General features: G+C 38.7%; 1 long non-coding RNA gene across 1 annotated transcript in view; it reads right to left on the bottom strand.

Moving 5' to 3' along the window:
* Positions 1 to 5,958: 5,958 nt before the first annotated feature.
* LOC118432348 overlaps positions 5,959 to 6,795 on the bottom strand; it is a 9,130-nt gene continuing 8,293 nt past the window's right edge. Inside the window, exon 3 of the long non-coding RNA XR_004833057.1 lies at positions 5,959 to 6,199. This is a non-coding gene — a long non-coding RNA (uncharacterized LOC118432348). The remainder of the gene's footprint in view (positions 6,200 to 6,795) is intronic.

Here is a 6,795-nt window from a genome sequence, read left to right as displayed (position 1 = left end):
TGCATTTTAGAGCCATATCTGAGCAAATTTGAGAAGCAAACTAACACTAACTTTTTGTCATGTCTGTGGCTGTCTAGTTCACTTCAGGGACATCTTTTACTATTTTTAGTAACTACCACTGAGGACAAACCTAACGAAGGCTAGTTCCTCCTTCTTAATATTCATAAATGACGCCACGCTTCACAAACAATATCGCAAAATTATTTGTACCTGGCTGCCGATTTGCCTTTCTCCGCGAAGCGGCTCGCGCTCCTATAAAATCGCATAGAAATCTCGTGGGATCTGAGTGGCTTGCCGGAGACGATTTTGAAAGTGTCTTACGCATTTGAAAATGCATATATTTCGGACTCTTTTTGCTTCTGCGGTGGCAATTGATGACGATTATTATATAAATCGGGGGGAAATGACAACAAAAACGTCAGCACGGTCACCGCGGCGACTGATCAGAACTGGAGTGGGGAGGGGGGTGTCGGCGCACGACGCCGATTTTCCCAAGGCGGGTTGCGTCTCTCTAAGCCGATTACGGACGATAGAAATCATCAGTTCATCCAAAATAACTAACTTCCGCTGATTTTCTGGAGATCTTACAAAGTTTCCACGGTCTTTCTATATTTTTGAGCGCCGATTTTGGCTTACAGCGACCCACCAGTTTCTTGGAGAGAAATTGATGCGGCCGCGCCTCGGGCCTTTACCGTAAGTTTACGTGACTCGAAAGACCCACTAGTAATTGCAAACTGCAAGTTTCTCTAAATAATTACCAGAAAATCCCCTTTCAAATAAGCGAATTAGTTTTATAACGTTGTCAATATTCTTGGCGTAACTTCCGAAGACCTCTAGTAGCCATGGTTTATCTTGCCATTTTTTTTTTTGCCAGCTGAAGGGCCCTGAAGGGCCCTGCGCGCCTCCCCCCGGATCCGCGCATGGGTACTGTGTTCTTTAAGATCACCTGTGAGAGCCTATTTATTCATAGCCACAGGGGATAATTAATTTGCAGGGCGTGCCTGAAGAATACAATGGAGCGTGGTGGTCCCACTCATCGCCATCCAACACAACATGGACTGATTGATGTAGAGACTCGCAATGTTCCTTGCTTAGGGGCGCCACCTGATACATGTAATGTTAAGCACATCCTACTGTCCTTGTGGAAACAGCAAAAGCCGAATGCGATCATATTTTTTTATGTGTTTAGTTCCATTCAGGTATCAGAATTTCTCATCCTTATACCTCCGTGTGGGAGGTATTGTTCTTGGTGTGTGCGTCTGTTAGCTACTTCAACCATCGTGACTCGAAGCTTTTTTCGACCAATCAGCGATGCGTGATAAAGATTGGATCAAAAAGAAAGAGAGAGAGGTCACCTTGGTAACAACTCTGTCAAACTTTCGTCAAATACTTCTGCTTATACATTTTCTTATAGGGAAAGACATTCTTATTCTCATTTCTCATGAGATTTGAGAGTCTTGAATTAAGGATATTCTGCATCATATCAAGTTATCTGTGGTCTGAACACAAAGTTGCATCAATCAAGACAATCTGATTATTTGCATATTTGATAAGTTGTGACAATACCGCCAATTCGGAGAAGAATCTTCTTTGCGTGACAACTGCAATCTGGATAGACGGCTATTGTGAGTGTGCAGCGGACTATAGATGATATAGAGACATCGGACATACCTCTATAATAACAGGTCACCGCAATTATTGTACGATTGCAGTAAAGCGGAGATAATAGATGGACTACTCAACTGAGCCTACCTGTGTAACCGGGCAATTACCAGGCCAGGATGACCCAGCAAAAACCTTGTCGTGCAATTAACATGTTTTTTTCCAAATCATTGTTGTGCTGATACACCGGTACCAAAGGAAGAGAATGGAGTCATAAAGCTTTTGTGGTTTGATTAGGAAAATAGATGGCGTTTGATTCTCGAAGTGTCAGAAGGACCATGAAAAAGCCCAGATGTTGCCTATGGCCATCCAAATGATAAGGAGAAGACAAAAACAGGCAAACAAGCCTAGTGTGGTAGTCGAACGGAACCAATTTCTCAAATATACAAGTAGAAAATATATTCACCGCGTCAAAATGCCGTTGGTATAGTACTGCGATTGATTCGCCAGGAATTCTAAAAATTCCACGCATCCATTCCCTAGGGAATTTGTTTTAGGCTACATTTTGCGGGACGGGCCTTTACATGCAGAAGAGAGGAACTCTAATCTTGGGGCATGGAATAACCACAAGGTTAGAGTTAGTTTGTACACACTAAGAAACTCTATATTACAGCTTTTTAAAGATATTTCATTTTAACTTTCTGGACGTTAATTTAGACCAAAACGTCACAGCTGCTTGCTGATGTTTTTGATAGGCTTTCGTATATTGAATAATGTTATGCCTGGACCTGTAATTGACACTGATTCTTTTAGATGTCGTTTTCAAGACCGTTTTTAATATATCAAATATAAAAAAGGATGCAGAAACGAGATTTTCCTTACATTGGGCACGGTGGACATTTAACTCAGACTGACCGTGACCACATGATGCTGGTCTTACTTTTACTTAGCCTTACTGTGTGATGGAAGTGATGATTTGTATAAGTGTTTTCATTTATTCTGTGTGTTTTGTATTATGTGAGTTTGCCTGAATATTGCTATTTCATTGATTTCTCTTTTTTTTTTGCTTTCATGATGATGCAATTGATATTTACCTCCATGAAATGTCATGGAGGTTATATTTTACCCTGCGTTTGTCTGTGTGTCTGTGTGTCTGTGTGTAAACAAGATAACTCAAGAACGGCTGGGTGGATTGGTTTCATACTTAGTGTGTTGGTGGGGTGCGGTGAAAGCTGGAAATGATTAGATTCTGGGCCCCCTAGCGGCTCCCCTTGGTACTGCAGCGCAACTTCCGGTTTTGCTATCTCGGTATTCTGAACATGCCATGGTCACGATTTTTAAGTATTAGATAGCTCTTGTGCTCAGGAAGGAATGACATAAGTTTGGGCCCCCTAGCGTCTAGTTTTGGGATAGCAGGGGCATTTTTGTCAAAAACTTCTGACGAGGATAACTCAAGAAGGGAACAACGGATTGTCATGATTTTTGGTATGTAGGTACCTTAGACAATGTTGTACAAGATAGGATACTAATTTTGCAAAATAGTAGTACATTTGCATAATTAATGAGAATATTCTATCATAGCAGTTTTTTCAATGTATCTCTTGTCCCGGACATGATATGGTCGTGACATTTGGGTGGTAGACAGCTTTAAGCCTCATGACAAAGTGGGGCAAGTTTCAGTCCCCTAACATTTAATTGTGGAACTGCAGGTGCGTTTTTTGTCAATACAATCCAAAGAGGATAACTGCAGAAAGGAACGATTGATTGCCTTCATTTTAGCAAGGACGTTACTTGATTTTAGGTATGCAGGTAGGTTGGGCAAAGATGTTCATAATGATATGCATTTTATGCAAATGAGGACTTAATTTGCATAATTAATGAGGAAATTGTATAATTCCATTTTTGCAATAACTGGACTTTGATAAATGTAACACTTGTTAATTATAATCAGTGGAACATATGCACACATGAAATATGCAAATGAGGAACTTATTTGCATAATTTATGCAAAAATTGCAAAACAAATTAATGATTAATGATCTGAATTGGGAATTTCAATTGTGACATGTGTACTGTACGTTATTCAATTATGAACAACACCATGCATAAATCATGTTAATGTTAAGTCATTTGCAAGAAATTAACAAAAGATCTAAATATTCATGGAGGTATGAGGTCGCCGAACTCTAGTTATTGGTATATATTGGTAATCCAATTCATCCGCGACTGTGATTCTTTCTGGCCAGTGAATCCGTCTGTAGTCATGCGGGCTACCTGTGGACACAGATAGACAAAACACATAAATAAATAAATGCCTTTAATCTGCTTGTTACCTCCATGAAATGTCATGGAGGTTATATTTTACCCTGCGTTTGTCTGTGTGTGTGTCTGTGTGTGTGTCTGTGTGTCTGTGTGTAAACACGATAACTCAAGAACGGCAGGGTCACTTGGTTTCATACTTGGTGTGTTGGTTGTGTGTGACAAAAGCTAGAAATGATTAGATTTTGGGCCCCCTAGCGGCTCCCCTTGGTACTGCAGCGCAACTTCCGATTTTGCTATTTCGGTGTTCTGAACATGCTATGGTTACGATTTTTAAGTATTAGATAGCTCTTGTGCTCAGGAAGAAATGACATAAGTTTGGGCCACCTAGCGTCTAGTTTTAGGATAGCAGGGGCATTTTTGTCAAAATCTTCTGAAGAGGATAACTCAAGAAGGGAACAACGGATTTTCATCATTTTTGGTATGTAGGTACCTTAGACAATGTTTTACAAGATAAGATACTAATTATGCAAAATAGGCGTACATTTGCATAATTAATGAGAAAATTCTATCATAGCAGTTTTTTCAATGCATCTCTTGTTCCAGACATGCTATGGTCTTGACATTTAGGTAGTAGATAGCTTTTAGTGCCATAAACAAGAGGGGCAAGTTTCAGCCCCCTAACATGTAATTGTGGAACTGCAGGGGTGTTTTTGTCAAGACACTCCAAAGAGGATTACTGCAGAAAGGAACGATGGATTGCCTGCATTTTCGGCATGCAGGTAGCTTAGGCAAGGATGTTCATAACGATATACATGTTATGCAAATGAGGACTTAATTTGCATAATTAATGAGGAAATTGTCTAGTTCCATTGTTTTCAACAACTGGACCTCAATACATGTAACACATGTTAATTATGATAATACATGTAACACATGTTAATTATGATAGGTGGAATATAAGCAGATACCAAATATGGTAATGAGGAAATTATTTGCATAATTTATGTAAAAATTGCAAAACCACTTTGTGATTAATAATGTTAATGTGTTAGTCAATTGCATGAAATTTACGAAAGCTCTAAATTTTCATGGAGGTATGAGGTCGCCGAACTCTAGTCTTATTATTACTTGCCAACTGCAGAACAGAATAGATGGGACTTTCACAAAGTTACTTCGCAGAGCACAGAACATATCTTTGACTCATGCCACACTTAAAACAATTTATGGATTTCTTCCACATATATATATATATATATATATATATATATATATATATATATATATATATATCAGAAGCTGACTAAACGAAGGGTAAAATTTGCGGGAAATTTTTCGAGCTAAACCGGAAATAGTTTTTTTGGTAGTTTTTTTGTTCTTCTATGAAAACCAAATGGACGGGTACATTGCAGAAGTTTGACTTTTACGGACACTTTAACTAGAGACTCTGGTATTCATTTTGAGAACTTAGAGCAAGCTATGTTAGATAGGGCTCCATGGAGTGAAATATGTACTAGCCTGGTCCCGACCTCTAGTCGTTGATTTATGTATGTATGTATGTATGTATGTATGTATGTATGTATGTACGTATGTATGTATGTAATCTATGTATAATCTTACAGATTTAACCTGCTCTTATCCATGAGAGAGTTGACATTAAGGAGGCAGTATAATGGAAGTAATACGATCAGGGTTGTCCATAACATATTCAATATTAGTTATTTATGTTATTCAAGAAAAGATGTTGTTTTATTGCTGTTATTTAATTCATGTAACATTGTTTTTACTTCTGATACCTCCTGATTACCTTTACTTTGACTGATTTGGTTTAAAATCGGGTTTCTGTTAGAACGTTCACTTTGTTGTTTTGTTTATGCTATACTTGTTGACTTATGTTATTTTAATTTTCTGTATTTGGTATCATAGACCCCAAGAAGAGTAGATTTTACTTGTAAAGTCTCATTGAGATCTGAATAAACGAATGAACATAGTGCGGTGCTTTCCTAACTTTTTGGCTCCTTATATAGAAACTTTAAGGTAGACTATCTCGACTGTTCACTAATGTAAATAAAAACAAAGGCACTTGTCATAGCCACATGTTTTTACATCAGGTTTTATTGAACAACCACCGAAATAAGCGAAATTCCACAGCGAACACTCAACATGAACGGAAGAAATACAACACAATGTCCATGAGGATCATTACAAAACCGCGCTTTCACGATTGTTATTCATCAACCTAACGTTTACTTCTGGCCTTTTCGTGCCACTGAAACCTCCGGTCTTCAGGTTGTCCGGTAGGCTGTTAGCGGTAGGAGTTAGCGTCTCCTGCGGGCATCTGTAAGTAAGGACATCAATCTTAGCGACAGGAAAAATGGATCGAATATCTACTATCTCATGCAATGCTGAGGCCAGGAATAAACTTTTTCTGACAGTATGTGGGCCCATGTATTGTTATCTTAGCATGTTAGGCTTTCTTCTATACCCACAATATACTTGTGCTAAAGTCGTTGCCATACATTGTACCATGTACAAATGTTGTGCGATAAAGTTCTACTATCTCAGACCTACGTACGCAAATTGACCCTCCTGCCCCCCCACCCCTCTTTTTACCGTTGGGCAGTCCACTGCCTTCAAAGAAGAAATCAAACCAAACATTAGTAAACGTAGTACTTTATAGTGGATATATGATTGAAGACCTTTATTGTACATTTTTCCCCACCCGAGCTAAGTACAGGTCACAACAAGACAAAACACATATATGTATATACATAAACGTACCACAGATCTAGTCTAACACAGAAGTTCGATTTCTTCTCGCTTCTAAAAATTAGTAATCGTGAAAATGTAGGACTGTATGGGTTTAGCTATGGTTGGTTTGTCGAAACGCATGAGGAATATAAACTTGTCAGTGCTACTCATGTGTCTAAATTG

Source organism: Branchiostoma floridae, chromosome 15 (assembly GCF_000003815.2).
Source record: "Branchiostoma floridae strain S238N-H82 chromosome 15, Bfl_VNyyK, whole genome shotgun sequence".
NCBI lineage: Eukaryota > Metazoa > Chordata > Leptocardii > Amphioxiformes > Branchiostomatidae > Branchiostoma > Branchiostoma floridae.
The sequence above is the reverse complement of the archived record's forward strand: the minus strand, read 5'-3'. Positions and strand labels throughout refer to the sequence as shown.